The sequence below is a fragment of the Arachis ipaensis genome, chromosome B8, assembly GCF_059453495.1.
Source record: "Arachis ipaensis isolate K30076 ecotype BB chromosome B8, ASM5945349v1, whole genome shotgun sequence".
Classification (NCBI taxonomy): domain Eukaryota; kingdom Viridiplantae; phylum Streptophyta; class Magnoliopsida; order Fabales; family Fabaceae; genus Arachis; species Arachis ipaensis.
In genome coordinates this window covers 65,129,442-65,148,322 of record NC_142443.1, presented here as the reverse complement: position 1 = coordinate 65,148,322, position 18,881 = coordinate 65,129,442, and the positions used below count along the sequence as shown (strand labels likewise).

The 18,881-nt window shown below is 38.9% G+C and overlaps 1 non-coding gene across 1 annotated transcript; it reads left to right on the top strand.

The window, feature by feature from the left end:
• The first annotated feature begins 501 nt into the window (after positions 1-501).
• Positions 502-609, top strand: LOC148548385 (small nucleolar RNA R71). The gene has a single exon (XR_015897440.1). It is a non-coding gene; the product is annotated as a small nucleolar RNA R71 (small nucleolar RNA).
• The last annotated feature ends 18,272 nt before the right edge of the window (positions 610-18,881 follow it).

The window sequence follows — 18,881 nt, the reverse complement described above, 5'->3', positions numbered from 1 at the left end:
ACTAAACCTGTTTCTTCTACCATTATTAAAGCCTTGTTGGGGCTTTTGATCCTTCCATGAGAAATTTGGATGATTTCTCCATGTTGAGTTATAGGTGTTTCCATAAGGTTCACCTAAGTAATTTACCTCTGCTATTGCAGGGTTCTCAGGATCATAAGCTTCTTCTTCAGAAGATGCCTCTTGAGTACTATTGGATGCAGCTTGCATTCCATGCAGACTTTGAGAGATCATATTGACTTGCTGAGTCAATATTTTATTCTGAGCCAATATGGCATTCAGAGTATCAACCTTAAGAACTCCCTTCTTCATAGGCATCCCATTACTCACAGGATTCCTTTCAGAAGTGTACATGAACTGGTTATTAGCAACCATGTCAATGAGTTCTTGAGCTTCTACAGGCGTTTTCTTTAGGTGAATGGATCCACCTGCAGAAGTGTCCAGTGACATCTTTGATAGCTCAGATAAACCATCATAGAATATATCCAGGATGGTCCATTCAGAAAGCATGTCAGAAGGACACTTTTTGGTCAACTGTTTGTATCTTTCCCAAGCTTCATAGAGGGATTCACCTTCTTTCTGTCTGAAGGTTTGAACATCAGCTCTAAGCTTGCTCAGCTTTTGAGGAGGAAAGTACTTGGCTAAGAAAGCCGTGACCAGCTTATCCCAAGAGTTCAGGCTATCTTTGGGTTGAGAATCCAACCATAATCTAGCTCTGTCTCTTACAGCAAAAGGGAAAAGCATGAGCCTGTAGACTTCAGGATCTACTCCATTAGTCTTAACAGTATCACATATCTGCAAGAATTCAGTTAAGAACTGAAAAGGATCTTCAGATGGAAGTCCATGAAACTTGCAGTTCTGCTGCATCAGAGAAACTAATTGAGGTTTCAGCTCAAAGTTGTTTGCTCCAATGGCAGGAATGGAGATGCTTCTTCCATGTAAATTGGAATTAGGTGCAGTAAAGTCACCAAGCATCTTCCTTACATTATTATTATTATTTTCGGCTGCCATCTCCTCTTCCTGTTCGAAAATTTCTGAAAGGTTTTCTCTGGATTGTTGTAATTTAGCTTCTCTTAATTTTCTCTTCAGAGTCCTTTCAGGTTCTGGATCTGCTTCCACAAGAATGTTCTTATCCTTGCTCCTGCTCATATGACAAAGAAGAAGGCACAGAAAAATAATAATAATAATAGAGATCCTTTATACCACAGTATAGGGATCCCTGTGTAAGTAGAAGAAGAGGGGGAGACAAAGAATGTAATATAATGGAAGAAACACAACTGTGAGGATGGCAGAGATGTGAGATGAGATGTTAGGATATGAATAAATAGAATAAGATGGGGGAGAGATAATTTTCGAAAATTATTTTGAAAAAGAGTTAGTGATTTTCGAAAAATGGTTTTTGAAAATTGTTAGTATTTTTTCGAAAGATTTTTAAAATTAAAAATAAAAATAAGAATAATTAGTTAATTAAAAAGAAATTTTTGAAAAAGAGGGAAGATATTTTCGAAAATTAGAGAGAGAGAGAGAGTTAGTTAGGTAGTTTTGAAAAAGTTAAGAAACAAACAAAAAGTTAGTTAGTTAGTTGAAACAAATTTTGAAAAGATAAGAAGTTAGGAGGTTAGGAAAGATATTTTGAAATCAAATTTTTGAAAAAGATAGGATAAGAAGATATTTTGAAAAGATATGATAGGAATTAGTTTTGAAAAAGATTTGATTTTTTTTTAAACTCTCAATTAATGATTTGATTCATAAGAAATCACAAGATATGATTCTAGAATTTAAAGTTTGAATCTTTCTTAACAAGCAAGTAACAAACTTCAAATTTTTGAATCAAAACATTAATTGATTATGTTATTTTCGAAAATTTGATATAAAAATAAGAAAAAGATTTTTGAAAAATATTTTGAAAAAGATAAGATTTTCAAATTGAAAATTTGATTTGACTCATGAGAAACAATTAGATTTTAAAAATTTTTGAAAAAGTCAACTCAAATTTTCGAATTTGATGAGAGAAAAAGGGAAAGATATTTTTTTTTGTTTTTTGAAAAACATGAAAATTATGCAATGCATGAAATTTTTAGATCAAAACAATGAATGCATGCAAGGATGCTATGAATGTCAAGATGAACACCAAGAACACTATGAAGATCATGATGAACATCAAGAACACATTTTTGAAAAATTTTTAATGCAAAGAAAACATGCAAGACACCAAACTTAGAATTCTTTAATGCTTAGACACTAAGAATTCAATAATGCATATGAAAAACAAGAAAAGACACAAAACAAAAAATCATCAAGATCAAACAAGAAGACTTACCAAGAACAACTTGAAGATCATGAAGAACACTATGAATGCATGATATTTTCGAAAAATGCAAGATGCATATGCAAGTGACACGAAACTTATAATGTGACTCAAGACTCAAACAAGAAACAGAAAAATATTTTTGATTTTTTTATGATTTTCTAATTTTTTTTTTATTTTTTTTTCGAAAATTATATGAAAAAGGAAAATAAGGATTCCAAAATTTTTAATATGAATTCCAGGAATCTTGCATTCTTTAGTCTAAAGCTTCAGTCCAGGAATTAGACATGGCTCACTAGCCAGCCAAGCTTTCAATGAAAGCTTCGGTCCAAAACACTAGACATGGCCAATGGCCAGCCAAGCTTCAGCATGTAATTCAGACATGACACGCCCAACATACTCATTCCCAAAGGAATTAGACATGGCTTTACAGCCAGCCAGGCTTCAACATGCTTCATGAAACACTAGAATTCATTCTTAAAAATTTTGAATAAAATTTTTGAAAACATTTTTATATTATTTTCGAAAACAGATGAGAAAATTTTAGAAATATTTTTGAAAAATTTTTGAAAATAAAATAAAAAGAAAATTACCTAATCTGAGCAACAAGATGAACCGTCAGTTGTCCAAACTCGAACAATCCCCGGCAACGGCGCCAAAAACTTGGTGCACGAAATTGTGATGTCCAGGCTCAAACTATTCCTGGCACGTGAGCAACTTGGTACGCGTAATCGTGATTACACATTCATAATTTGTCACAACTTCGATACAACTAACCAGCAAGTGCACTGGGTCGTCCAAGTAATACCTTACGTGAGTAAGGGTCGAATCCCACGGAGATTGTTGGTATGAAGCAAGCTATGGTCACCTTGCAAATCTCAGTCAGGCGGATATAAAATAATCATGGAGTTTTCGAATAATAAATAATAGAATAGGGATAGAGATACTTATGTAAATCATTGGTAGGAATTTCAGATAAGCGAATGGAGATGCTTTTCGTTCCTCTGAACCTCTGCTTTCCTACTATCTTCATCCAATCAATCTCACTCCTTTCCATGGCTGGCTTTATGTGATACATCACCACTGTCAATGGCTACTTTCGGTCATCTCTCGGGAAAATGATCCAATGCCCTGTCACGGCACGGCTAATCGTCTGGAGGCATCACCCTTGCCAATGGCTTCATCTTATCCTCTCAGTGAATAATATGCTCACGCACCCTGTCACGGCACGACTATTCATCTGTCGGTTCTCGATCATGCTGGAATAGGATTTACTATCCTTTTGCGTCTGTCACTAACGCTCTGCAATCGCGAGTTAGGAGCTCGTCACAGTCATTCAATCATTGAATCCTACTCGGAATACCACAGACAAGGTTTAGACTTTCCGGATTCTCTTGAATGCCGCCATCATTCTAGCTTACGCCACAAAGATTCTGGTTAAGAGATCTAAGAGATATTCATTCTAGCTTATTTCATGTAGAACGGAAGTGTTTGTCAGGCACGTGTTCATAGGGGAGATGGTGATGAGCGTCACACATAATCATCACCTTCATCACGTTCTTGGGTGCGAATGGATATCTTAGAAGCGAAATAAGATGAATTGAATAGAAAACAGTAGTACTTGCATTAATCTTTGAGGAACAGCAGAGCTCCACACCTTAATCTATGGAGTGTAGAAACTCTACTGTTAAAAATACATAAGTGAAAGGTCCAGGCATGGCCGAGATGGCCAGCCCCCAAAACCTGATCAAAGGATCATAAGGTAATCCAAAGATGCCTAATACAATAGTAAAAGGTCCTATTTATAATAAACTAGCTACTAGGGTTTACATGAGTAAGTAATTGATGCATAAATCCACTTCCTGGGCCCACCTGGTGTGTGCTTGGGCTGGGCTTGAGTGTTGCACGTGTAGAGGTCTTTTCTGGAGTTGAACGCCAGCTTTTGTGCCAGTTTGGGCGTTCAACTTTGGTTTTGGCTCCTTTTCTGGCGCTGGACGCCAGATTTGGGCAGAAAGCTAGCGTTGAACGACAGTTTACGTCGTCTATTCTTGGCCAAAGTATGGACTATTATATATTTCTGGAAAGCCCTGGATGTCTACTTTCCAACGCAATTGGAAGCGCACCATTTCGAGTTCTGTAGCTCCAGAAAATCCACTTTGAGTGCAGGGAGGTCAGAATCCAACAGCATCAGCAGTCCTTCTTCAACCTCTGAATCTGATTTCTGCTCAAGTCCCTCAATTTCAGTCAGAAAATACCTGAAATCACAGAAAAACACACAAACTCATAGTAAAGTCTAGAAATGTGAATTTAACATAAAAACTAATGAAAACATCCCTAAAAGTAACTAGATCCTACTAAAAACATACTAAAAACAATGTCAAAAAGCATATAAATTATCCGCTCATCATGCATGCTCTCTATCTTCTCTGATATGGTAGAGAAGTTTCTGGAAGTCTTCATGGATGACTTTTCAGTATTTGGAGACTCATTCAGCTCCTGCCTTGACCATTTAGCACTTGTTCTGAAAAGATGCCAAGAGACCAACCTAGTTTTAAACTGGGAAAAATGTCACTTTATGGTGACTGAAGGGATTGTCCTTGGGCATGAAATTTCAAACAAGGGAATAGAGGTGGATAAAGCTAAAGTTGAAGTAATTGAAAAATTACCACCACCTGCCAATGTTAAGGCAATCAGAAGCTTTCTGGGGCATGCAGGATTCTATAGGAGGTTTATAAAAGAATTTTCAAAAATTGCAAAACCTCTGAGCAATTTGCTAGCTGCTGACACGCCATTTGTGTTTGACACAAAGTGTCTGCAGGCGTTTGAGACCCTGAAAGCTAAGCTGGTCACAACACCAGTTATTTCTGCACCAGACTGGACATTAACATTCGAACTAATGTGTGATGCCAGTGACCATACCATTGGTGCAGTATTGGGACAGAGGCATAACAAGATTCTGCATGTCATTTATTATGCTAGCAGTGTTTTAAATGATGCCCAGAAAAATTACACAACCACAGAAAAAGAATTACTTGCAGTGGTTTATGCCATTGACAAGTTTAGATCCTACTTAGTAGGATCAAAAGTGATTGTGTACACTGACCATGCTGCTCTTAAATATCTGCTCACAAAGCAGGATTCAAAGCCCAGTCTCATAAGATGGGTGTTGCTTCTGCAAGAGTTTGATATAGAAATAAGAGACAGAAAAGGGATAGAGAATCAAGTAGCTGATCACCTGTCCCGGATAGAACCAGTAGCAGGAGCATCCCTCCCTCATACTGAGATCTCTGAAACCTTTCCGGATGAGCAATTGTTTGCTATTCAGGAAGCTCTGTGGTTTGCAGACATAGCAAACTATAAAACACAAGGTTCTCCTTCTGTAACCATGGGGAGGAAGCATGAAAAGCTTCTCTCACTGCAGAGTCAACCAAAGCCCCCACAGTCAAACTCTAAGTTTGGTTTTGGGAGGCCACAACCAAACTCTAAGTTTGGTGTTGAACCCCCACATTCAAACTCTAAGTTTGGTGTTGGGAGGTCCCAACCTTGCTCTGATTATCTGTGAGGCTCCATGAGAGCTCACTGTCAAGCTATTGACATTAAAGAAGCGCTTGTTGGGAGGCAACCCAATGTTATTTAATTATATCTATTTATTTTACATTGCTATTTTATGTTTTCTTTAGGTTGATGATCATGTGAAGTCACAAAAACAAATGGAAAATCAAAAACAGAATAAAAAATAGCATGAAAAAACAGCACACCCTGGAGGAAGATCATTCTGGCGTTTAAACGCCAGAAACAAGCATCTGTCTGGCGTTTAACGCCAGAAACAAGCACCAAGCTGGCATTTAACGCCAGAAACAACCACCAGTCTGGCGTTAAACGCCAAAAACAGGCTACATTTGGGCGTTTAACGCCAGAAACAGGCAGCAGTCTGGCGTTAAACGCCAGGATTGCACAGTAAGGGCGTTTTGTACGCCTAATTGGAGCAGGGATGCTAAATCCTTGACCCCACTGGATTTGTGGACCCCACAGGATCCCCACCTACCTCACCATTTAAATTCAAACCATTTCCCTCCCAAACCCACCCATTCACACACTTCCATCTCCTCCATCTTCTCCACTTCTTTCTTCTTTTGCTCGAGGATGAGCAAACATTTTAAGTTTGGTGTGGTAAAAGCATTGCTTTTGTTTTTCCATAATTCAGTGGTAGAGCAATTGACTGCAGATCAAAGAGCTATGAGGAAAGAGCAACAAAGGCAAGCAAGAGACATAGAGGAGCTCAAGAGCACCATTGGTTCTTCAAAAAGAGGAAGATGCCACCCTCATTAAGGTGGACCCATTCCTTAATCTCCTTGTTCTTATTTTCCTGTTTTTCGTTTACTATGCTTCATGTTTAATTATGTTTGTGTCTTTACTATATGATCACTAATATCTAAGTGTCTATGTGTTAAAGATATGAATGTCCTATGGATCCATCACCTTTCTTAAATGAAAATTGTTTTCTGAAAAAGAAAAAAAAGTACATGAATTTCGAATTTTAAAATAGTTTAATTATTTTGATGTGGTGGCAATACTTTTTGTTTTCTGAATAAATGCTTGAACAGTGCATATGTCTTTTGAATTTGTTGTTTATGAATGTTAAAATTTTTGGCTCTTGAAAGAATGATGAAAAAGGAGAAATGTTATTTGATAATCTGAAAAATCATAAAAATGATTCTTGAAGCAAGAAAAAGCAGTGAAGAACAAAGCTTGCAGAAAAAAATGCGAAAAAAAGAGAGAGCAAGAAAAAGAAAAAAAGAAAGCAGAAAAAGCCAAAAGCTCTTAAAACCAAAAGGCAAGAGCAAAAAGCCAATAGCCCTTAAAATCAAAAGGCAAGGGTAATAAAAAGGATCCAAGGCTTTGAGCATCAGTGGATAGGAGGGCCTAAAGGAATAAAATCCTGGCCTTAGCGGCTAAACCAAGCTGTCCCTAACCATGTGCTTGTGGCGTGAAGGTGTCAAGTGAAAACTTGAGACTGAGCGGTTAAAGTCGAGGTCCAAAGAAAAAAGAAGAGTGTGCTTAAGAACTCTGGACACCTCTAATTGGGGACTCTAGCAAAGCTGAGTCACAATCTGAAAAGGTTCACCCAGTTATGTGTCTGTGGCATTTATGTATCCGGTGGTAATACTCGAAAACAAAGTGCTTAGGGCCACGGCCAAGACTCATAAAGTAGCTGTGTTCAAGAATCAACATACTGAACTAGGAGAATCAATAACACTATCTAAATTCTGAGTTCCTATAGATGCCAATCATTCTGAACTTCAATGGATAAAGTGAGATGCCAAAACTATTCAAGAGGCAAAAAGCTACAAGTCCTGCTCATCTGATTGGAGCTATGTTTCATTGATATTTTGGAATTTATAGTATATTCTCTTCTTTTTATCCTATTTGATTTTCAGTTGCTTGGGGACAAGAAACAATTTAAGTTTGGTGTTGTGATGAGCGGATAATTTATACGCTTTTTGGCATTGTTTTTAGTATATTTTTAGTAGGATCTAGTTACTTTTAGGGATGTTTTTATTAGTTTTTATGTTAAATTCACATTTCTGGACTTTACTATGAGTTTGTGTGTTTTTCTGTGATTTCAGGTATTTTCTGGCTGAAATTGAGGGACTTGAGCAAAAATCAGATTCAGAGGTTGAAGAAGGACTGCTGATGCTGTTGGATTCTGACCTCCCTGCAGAGCATTTGGACCTTTTTCACAGAGTGGATAGGATGTAGCCATTGACAACGGTGATGCCCTATATAAAGCTTGCCATGGAAAGGAGTAGGAAGGATTGGATGAAGACAGCAGGAAAGCAGAGGTTTAGAGGAACGAAAGCATCTCTATACACTTATCTGAAATTCTCACCAATGAATTACATAAGTATTTCTATCTTTATTTTCTGTTTATTTATTATTATTATTCGAAAACTCCATAACCATTTGATATCCGCCTGACTGAGATTTACAAGGTGACCATAGCTTGCTTCAAGCCAACAATCTCTGTGGGATCGACCCTTATTCACGTAAGGTTTTATTACTTGGACGACCCAGTGCACTTGCTGGTTAGTTGTATCGAAGTTGTGACAAATTATGAATTAAGATTAGAGCACCAAGTTTTTGGAAAAAATGCAATTGACACCAAACTTAAAAATTGACTCAAGACTCAAACAAGAAACACAAAATATTTTTTATTTTTATGATTTTATAAGTTTTTTTTTGATTTTTTTCAAAAATTAATGTGAAAAAGAAAAATAAAGATTCCAAAATTTTTAATATGAATTCCAGGAATCTTGCACTCTCAGTCTAAAGCTCCAATCTGAGGGTTAGACATGGCTTCATAGCCAGCCAATCTTTAGTATGCTATTACATGCATTGAAGTGATTAGTTGAATCCTCAGTCCAAAGGAATTTAGACATGGCTTTACAGCCAGCCAGGATTCAACAAATCATCATGAAACACTAGAATTCATTCTTAAAATTTCTGAAGAAAAATATATTTTATTTTTTGAAAATATTTTTTTTTCGAATATTAATTGGGAAAAATGAAAAAGAAAACATTTTTGAAAAATTTTTGAAAACTTTTTAAAAATAAAATAAGAAGAAAATTACCCAATCTGAGCAACATGATGAACCGTCAGTTGTCCAAACTCGAACAATCCCCGGCAATGGCGCTAAAAACTTGGTGCACGAAATTGTGATCCCTGGTAATGGCTCCAGAAACTTGGTGCTCTAAAAGTAACTAGATCCTACTAAAAACATACTAAAAACAATGCCAAAAAGCGTATAAATTATCCGCTCATCAATTGCGCACCAGAAATTGCAGAAAATGCTCATAGCAAATTCTGAAGCCCTTTTTGGCCCAAATCCAAGTCCAGAAGGCATAGGCCAGAGGTTATGAAGTGAAGGAATGCATCCATTCAAGGAGAGCTCGCCAATTTCCACTTCTCATGTTTTAGATCTAGTTTTGAGAGAGGTTCTCTCCTCTCTCTCTCTTAGGATTAGGATTTAGGACTTCTCTTAGTTTTAGGAGTAACTCTCAATCCCAGGTTCTTTATTTTTACTTATTCTTCCAATTTAGTTTATGAACTCTTCATGTTAGATTACAATTTCACTTATTAATGTTATTTGAGGTATTTCAATTCATTATTGGTTTCTTTAATTTATGTTATTGTTGCTTTACATCTGAAGGCATTTTTATTCCAGCAAATTTACTTTTTCCTCTTTTGGTTTTGGTTAATAAAGCAGTAACTCAGGAGTTATCTTATCTCAACATAATTGATAACTGTTATCTTTGCTAATTGAATTGAACTTCAATAATCCCAACCATTTCTTACGAAATAAATAGGATTCAAAGATCAAGCTAATTAGTCCCTTGACTTTCCTTTGCTTTAGTAAAGGTTGACTAAGTGGAATTAAGATTCGACTTTCATTGTTGTTGATAAGAATAACTAAGCCTGGACTTCCAATTTCTCATACCATGCCAAAAGCTTGCTTTATAGTATTTGTTTATTTATTTTAATTGCTATTTAAATCAAATGTCATAATTGTCCCTCATTCTTAAAACCCCCAATTCTACAATCTCCATAACCAATAATAAGAGCATACTTCCCTGCAGTTCCTTGAGAAGACGACCCGAGGTTTGAATACTTCGGTTATCAATTTTTAAGGGGTTTGTTACTTGTGACAACCAAAATGTTTGCACGAAAGGGATTTCTGTTGGTTTAGAGACTATATCTACAACGCGACTGTTTTTATGAAATTCTTTACTGGCAAAAATCTCCAACGTCAACCACGCTATTGGTGCAGTACTGGGGCAGAGGCATGACAAGCTTCTTCATGTCATTTATTATGCTAGCCGTGTTCTAAATGATGCCCAGAAAAATTACACTACCACAGAAAAAGAATTGCTTGTAGTGGTTTATGCCATTGACAAGTTTAGATCATACTTAGTAGGATCAAAAGTGATTGTGTACACTGACCATGCTGCTCTTAAATATCTACTCACAAAGCAGGATTCAAAACCCAGGCTCATAAGATGGGTGTTGCTTCTGCAAGAGTTTGATATAGAAATAAGAGACAGAATAGGGACAGAGAACCAAGTGGCTGATCATCTGTCCCGAATAGAACCAGTAGAAGGGGAGTTTCCCCCCTCTATTGAGATCTCTGAGACCTTTCCGGATGAGCATTTGTTTGCCATTCAGGAATCACCATGGTTTGTAGATATTGCAAACTATAAAGCTGCAAGGTTCATACCCAAGGAGTACAGCAGGCAACAAAAGAAAAAATTAATTACTGATGCAAAGTACTACTTGTGGGATGAACCCTATCTCTTTAAGAGATGTGTAGACGGAATAATCCGTAGGTGTGTGCCTAGAGAAGAAGCACAGAGGATCTTATGGCATTGCCATGGATCACAATATGGAGGCCATTTCGGAGGTGAGCGAACAGCCACCAAGGTCCTCCAATGTAGCTTCTACTGGCCTACACTCTATAGGGATTCCGAGAGTTTGTACGTAACTGTGACAGTTGCCAAAGAGCTGGTAATCTGCCTCATGGTTACGCCATGCCTCAACAGGAAATCTTGGAGATTGAGTTGTTTGATGTATTGGGAATTGACTTCATGGGACCTTTCCCACCATCATACTCAAACACTTATATTCTGGTGGCAGTCAACTATGTATCAAAATGGGTAGAGGCCGTTGCCATACCCACCGATGATACTAAAGCAGTGCTGAAGTTCCTCCAGAAACATATCTTCAGCAGGTTTGGTCTCCCTAGAGTACTAATCAGTAATGGGGGCACTCACTTCTGCAACAAACAGCTTTACTCTACCATGGTCCGGTATTGGATTCACCACAAGGTGGCGACTCCATATCATCCACAGACAAATGGGCAAGCTGAAGTTTCTAATAGAGAACTAAAAAGAATCCTGGAACGGACTGTAAGTACCCGTAGAAAGGATTTGGCAAGAAGCTTGGATGATGCTCTGTGGGCTTACAGAACAGCATTCAAGACTCCTATAGGGACCTCTCCATACCAGCTTGTGTATGGTAAGGCCTGTTATCTGCCCGTGGAACTGGAACACAAGGCCTACTGGGCAACCAGATTCCTAAACTTTGATGCCAAATTAGCTGGAAAAAAAAATTGCTCCAGCTGAATGAGCTAGAAGAATTCAGATTCACTGCTTTCGAAAATGCCAAGCTTTATAAAGAGAAATCAAAAAGGTGGCATGACAGAAAGCTGTCATCTAGAGTCTTTGAACCAGGACAAAAGGTTCTATTGTTTAACTCTAGGCTCAGGCTATTCCCCGGGAAACTGAAATCCCGGTGGAGGGGACCATATGTGATTACAAGTGTATCACCGTATAGTTATGTGGAGCTTCAAGACACTGATTCTGATAAGAAGTTCATTGTTAAGGGACAGAGAATTAAGCACTATCTTGAAGGAAATATTGAGCAAGAGTGCTCAAGGCTGAGGCTAAATTAAAAGCTCAGCAAGGTCCAGCTAAAGACAATAAAGAAGTGCTTATTGGGAGGCAACCCAATGTTACTTAACTATATCTCTTTATTTTCTATTGCTATTTTATGTTTTCCTTAGGTTGATGATCATGTGAAGTCACAAAAACAACTGATAAATCAAAAACAGAATGAAAACAGCATTAAAAATAGCACACCCTGGAGGAGGAACAGTCTGGCGTTTAAACGCCAGAAACAAGCATCTGTCTGGCGTTTAACCCCAGAAACAGGCACCAGGCTGGCGTTTAACGCCAGAAGCAAGCATCTACCTGGCGTTAAATGCCAGAAACAAGCTACATCTGGGTGTTTAACACCAGAAACAGGCAGCAGTCTGGCGTTAAACGCCAGGATTGCACAGCAAGGGCGTTTTACACGCCTAATTGGAGCAGAGATGTTGAGTCCTTAACCCCACTGGATCTATGGACCCCACAGGATCCGCACCTCTTCTTCTCTCCTTATTACACCTTTCCATAACACTCTTCCCCAAATTAACCTCCACCAATCACCTCTATTACATCTCCAAAACCATCATACAACCCACCTACACCCACCCACTCAAATTCAAACCACTCACACCTCTCCATCTCATCTATTTTCTTCTTCTTCCACTACTTTCTTTCTTTTGTTCGAGGACGAGCAAACATTTTAAGTTTAGTGTGGAAAAAGCAGTGCTTTTTTTTGTTTTTCCATAACCACAAATGCCTAAGGGATGCACTTCCCTCCACAAAATTATTCGGAGCAAATCAACACTTCCCTAGGAGAATTAAGTTCCAACATGGGACAACTAAGGGTGGAGCACCAAGAGCACTCTATCATCCTCCATGAAACTAGAGAAGATCAAAGAGCTATAAGGGAGGAGCAACAAAGACAAGGAAGAGACATAGAGGAGCTCAAGAGCACCATTGGTTCTTCAAGAAGAGGAAGACGCCACCCTCACTAAGGTGGACTCATTCCTTAATCTCCTTGTTCTTATTTTTCTATTTTTCATTTAATGTGCTTTATGTTTATGTTTGTATCTTGTTACATGATCATTAGTGTCTAAGTGTCTATGACTTAAAGTTATGAATATGAATCCATCACCTTTCTTAAATGAAAAATGTTTTTAATTGAAAAAGAAAAAGAACTGCATGAATTTCGAATTTTAAAACAGTTTAATTATTTTGATGTGGTGGCAATACTTCTGTCTTTCTGAATGAATGCTTGAACAGTGCATATTTTTTATATTGTTGATTTATGAATGTTAAAATTGTTGGCTCTTGAAGAATGATGAAAAAGGAGAAATGTTATTTGATAATCTGAAAAATCATAAAAATGATTCTTGAAGCAAGAAAAAGCAGTGAATACAAAAGCTTGCAAAAAAATAGCGAAAATGAAAAAAAAAAGAAAAAAAAAGAAGAAAAAGCAAGCAAAAAAAGCCAATAGCCCTTAAAACCAAAAGGCAAGGGTAATAAAAAGGATCCAAGGCTTTGAGCATCAGTGGATAGGAGGGCCTAAAGGAATAAAATCCTGCCTAAGCGGCTAAACCAAGCTGTCCCTAACCATGTGCTTGTGGCGTGAAGGTGTCAAGTGAAAACTTGAGACTGAAGCACCAGAAATTGCAAAAAATGCTCATAGCGAATTCTGAAGCCCTTTTTGGCCCAAATCCAAGTCCAGAGGGCATAGACCAGAGGTTATGAAGTGAAGGAATGCATCCATTCAAGGAGAGCTAACAATTTCCACTTCTCATGTTTTAGATCTAGTTTTGAGAGAGGTTCTCTCCTCTCTCTCTCTTAGGATTAGGATTTAGGACTTCTCTTAGTTTTAGGAGTAACTCTCAATCCTACGTTCTTTATTTTTATTTATTCTTCCAATTTAGTTTATGAACTCTTCATGTTAGATTACAGTTTCACTTATTAATGTTATTTGAGGTATTTCAATTCATGATTGGTTTCTTTAATTTATGTTATTGTTGCTTTACATCTGAAGGCATTTTTATTCCAGCAAATTTACTTTTTCCCCATTTGGTTTTGGCTAATAAAGCAGTAACTCAGGAGTTATCTTATCTAACCATAATTGATAACTGTTATCTTTGCTAATTGAATTGAACTTCAATAATCCCAACCTTTTCTTAGGAAATAAATAGGATTCGAAGATCAAGCTAATTAGTCCCTTGACTTTCCTTTGCTTTAGTAAAGGTTGACTAAGTAGAATTAAGATTTGACTTTCATTGTTGTTGATAAGAATAACTAAGCCTGGACTTCCAATTTCTCATACCTTGCCAAAAGCTTGCTTTACAGTATTTGTTTATTTATTTTAATTGCTATTTAAATCAATTGTCATAATTGTCCCTCATTCTTAAAACCCCCAATTCTACAATCTCCATAACCAATAATAAGAACATACTTCCCTGCAGTTCCTTCAGAAGACGACCCGAGGTTTGAATTCTTCGGTTATCAATTTTTAAGGGGTTTGTTACTTGTGACAACCAAAACGTTTGCACAAAAGGGATTTCTGTTGGTTTAGAGACTATATCTACAACGCGACTGTTTTTATGAAATTCTTTACTGGCAAAAATCCCCAACTTCAAAATGGCGCCGTTGCCAGGGAAACTACTAACGTGTGCCTTATTATTGGTTATTGTACATATTTTTCTATTACTTGTTTATTTATTTCTGTTTTTCCTTTTTAATTTTTTTTGCTACTATGAACTCTCACCCCTCTCGCTTTGAGTTTGGTTCTAACTTTGTTGAAGGAAATAGAAGTTACAGCAGGAATATGCATCAAGGTCAGACCAATCAAGGATGGATGGAGCCAAGAGGATCTAATCAACCCTTTAGGCAACAACACCCTCCAAGATATCATGGACAACGACCATTCTACAATGCATACCCAGCTGATAGATATGGTGGACAATCTTGTAACTACCAACAAGCCCCACCCCGTGCCTATAGACCATCCTCTCAACATAACCTCGAATCACCACACTCACAAGCTTCTCTTCACCATTCGCCACCGTATGATCCTTTTCCACCCCAGTTCCAATCCAATCACTCCCAAGCACCACCACTTCCCTATGTCTCATGTCTAAATCCATCACCCCGAGAATCAGAGGTTCGCCTCAAGGCAACAGTAAATAAACTTCAAGCAACTATTCGACAACTGGAGCAAGCAGTAATTCAATTAGTTTCTAGACACGCGAACATTCAAGGACCAACCACAGCCCCATGTGGAAAATCTAATGAAGAGCGTAGCATGAAGGAGATATTAGAAACTCCAGTGGACAAGACAGAGCAGGAATTCGTACTCGAACAAGTAGAAGAAGCTGTCATTGTACAAGAAGAAGAGTTGGTTGAAGATCTAGGAGACGCTGAACCTCCATGGGAATCCAGAGCTGAGGAGAACTCCGTCAAGGACCATACAATTAATGCTAAGGAGGATATTGCACAATCCCCAAGGCAAGTCATTTATGAAGAACTAGACGGAATAACCCAGGACACAAATTCCCTTGATAATGATAGTCACAAGTCAAGCTCTCTTAGTAATGAACTTGCATCCGCAAGTGAATTCTCTAAGATCGAAAAATCTTCCCCAAATGAATATGAAGATGATGCAGAGGTAGATTTCTCTCAACCCCCCATCTATGACTCAAGTGATGAGGAAGACATAGAAGACTTTGACCAGGACTCAGATGCATTTGAAGAACCTTACAAGGAAGTGGAGGAATTCACAGAAGAACACAAGGGAGTAGAACTCACAGAACCATTGGAATTACCTACCCCAAGGCCATTACCGCCTAATACAAGCTTCAAGTGGGTACAATCCTTAACCTTTAACTTTACTTATTCACTTGAATATGGTTTACTTGAAACAAATGGCCAGCTTAGAGCTCTATGCGGCTTTAAGAGTAAGAGGGAAATGGCTCGTGCTCAGAGCTGGTGTACAAGGTTCAATAAGGTTCCACGCTTCAACTTGAAGTGCACGGATTGGTATCAAGCTCAATTGAATGGATCTCGGAAAACGTTTGGTCACTATGGTGAGAATCTACTTTCTAAATCGCCCGAATGGAAAAATATAGATCAAGACGGAGGCGAATTTAGATCCAAGGCTTGGGATCCTGGAATCTATTCTGACATTCGTCACCCCGGAAGCCTGAAAATCTGTTTGAAGCTGCTCAGAAGCTTTACATGCCTAGTTTGGGACCCCGGAGGCTATTGGCATTCCAAGCGCTGGTGGAGATTTCTGGATGAATTTAAACACAAGCCACCATAACAGGAAGCTCTTCAAATGTCCAACTTAAGGACTTTAACTAAAAGTGCTAGGTGGGAGACAACCCACCGTGGTATGATCGTTCCTTTTGCAATTTTAATTTTATTTAGTTTTGTTTGTTTTTGAATTTTATTTTATTTTATTGAACCTGGAATCATGCACAGCATTCACATCAAGCACTACATTCTGCATATTGCATTCCACATTCTGCAAATAAAAAAAAAGGGGGTGCGCGACGCGACCTCATCACTCATGCGATCGCGTCAAATGGCGAACTACACTTCCCACACGACCGCGTCATCCATGTGGCCGCGTGATCTGGAGATCGGTGTCAACATCCAACGTCCAGAAAGTTCGGCTGGAATCGTGCGGCCGTTGTGCGTCTAGCACAAAATGGCCCACGCGATCGCATGCCCCATGCGATCGCGTCACATGCACACAACCAATCCCACGCGACCGCATGAGCGACGCGATCGCGTTGCATGGATTGCACAATTCCCAATAGGAGACAGAGAGTTGCACTGGAACGACGCTGGATTCGTGCGTTTAGCACAATTTCCAGCGACGCGATCGCATGCCCCATGCGATCGCGTCATCCCTTCTTTTACCCCCTCCATGCGATCGCGCGCCCCACGCGATCGCGTCAACCCCATTTTCACCCCAACCACGCGACCGCGTGCCCCACGCGGCCGCGTGGATTCAAAAATATAACCCCTCCAGTCACGCGAAACCCTACATTCGTGCAGCCCCCCCCCCACTTCCTCTTCTCCCTCTCTTCTTCTCCAACCCTGAACCACCACCGCCCAGCCACAACCGCGCCACCACCCAGACGCCGCCGCCACCTACCCCCCTCCTTCCTTCCCCCTTCTTTCTTCCTCTTTCTTCTTTCTCCCTCCTCCTCCGCCACTGCTACTCTCCGCGCCACCACCCACCACCGCCAACTGTCCCAACCACGCAGCCTCCCACCACCACCCGCAACCCCCAACCCTCTCCCCTACTTCCCCCATTACCCTTCCCAAAGCCCCTACCCCCTAACAGCAGCAACCGCCAGAAGTAAGCATCTACCTGGCGTTAAACGCCAGAAACAAGCTATATTTGGGCGTTTAACGCCAGAAACAAGCAGCAGTCTGGCGTTAAACACCAGGATTGCACAGCAAGGGCATTTTACATGCCTAATTGGAGCAGGGATGTTAAGTCCTTAACCCCACTGGATCTGTGGACCCCACAGGATCCCCACCTCTTCTTCTCTCCTTATTACACCTTTCCATAACACTCTTCCCCAAATTAACCTCCACCAATCACCTCCATTACTCCTCCAAAACCATCATACAACCCACCTACACCTACCCACTCAAATTCAAACCACTCACACCTCTCCATCTCATCTATTTTCTTCTTCTTCCACTACTTTCTTTCTTTTGCTCGAGGACGAGCAAACATTTTAAGTTTGGTGTGGAAAAAGAAGTGCTTTTTTTTGTTTTTCCATAACCACAAATGCCTCAAGGGATGCACTTCCCTCCACAAAATTATTGGGAGCAAATCAACACTTCCCTAGGAGAATTAAGTTCCAACATGGGACAACTAAGGGTGGAGCACCAAGAGCACTCCATCATCCTCCATGAAACTAGAGAAGATCAAAGAGCTATGAGGGAGGAGCAACAAAGACAAGGAAGAGACATAGAGGAGCTCAAGAACACCATTGGTTCTTCAAGAAGAGGAAGACGCCACCCTCACTAAGGTGGACTCATTCCTTAATCTCCTTGTTCTTATTTTTCTATTTTTCATTTACTGTGCTTTATGTTTATGTTTGTATCTTGTTACATGATTATTAATGTCTAAGTGTCTATGCCTTAAAGTTATGAATATGAATCCATCACCTTTCTTAAATTAAAAATATTTTTAATTGAAAAGGAAAAAGAAGTGCATGAATTTCGAATTTTAAAACAGTTTAATTATTTTGATGTGGTGGCAATACTTCTGTCTTTCTGAATGAATGCTTGAACAGTGCATATTTTTTAAGAAAGTGGATAGGAGGGCCTAAAGAAATAAAATCCTGGCCTAAGCGGCTAAACCAAGCTGTCCCTAACCATGTGCTTGTGGCATGAAGGTGTCAAGTGAAAACTTGAGACTGAGCAGTTATAGTCGAGATCCAAAGCAAAAAGAAGAGTGTGCTTAAGAACCCTGGACACCTTTAATTGGGGACTCTAGCAAAGCTGAGTCACAATCTGAAAAGGTTCACCCAGTCATGTGTCTGTGGCATTTATGTATCCGGTGGTAATATTGGAAAACAAAGTGCTTAGGGCCACGGCTAAGACTCATAAAGTAGCTGTGTTCAAGAATCAACATACTGAACTAGGAAAGTCAATAACACTATCTGAATTCTAAGTTCCTATAGATGCCAATCATTCTGAACTTCAAAGGATGAAGTGAGATGCCAAAACTGTTCAGAAGCAAAAAGCTAATAGCCCCGCTCATCTAATTAATACTGATCTTCACAGATGTTTTTGGAATTCATTGTATATTCTCTTCTTTTTATCCTATTTGATTTTCAGTTGCTTGGGGACAAGCAACAATTTAAGTTTGGTATTGTGATGAGCGGATAATTTATACGCTTTTTGGCATTGTTTTTAGTATATTTTTAGTATGATTTAGTTAGTTTTTATTATATTTTTATTAGTTTTTAAATAAAAAATTATATTTCTGGACTTCACTATGAGTTTGTGTGTTTTTTTGTAATTTCAGGTATTTTCTGGCTGAAATTGAGGGAGCTGAGCAAAAATCTGATTCAGGCTG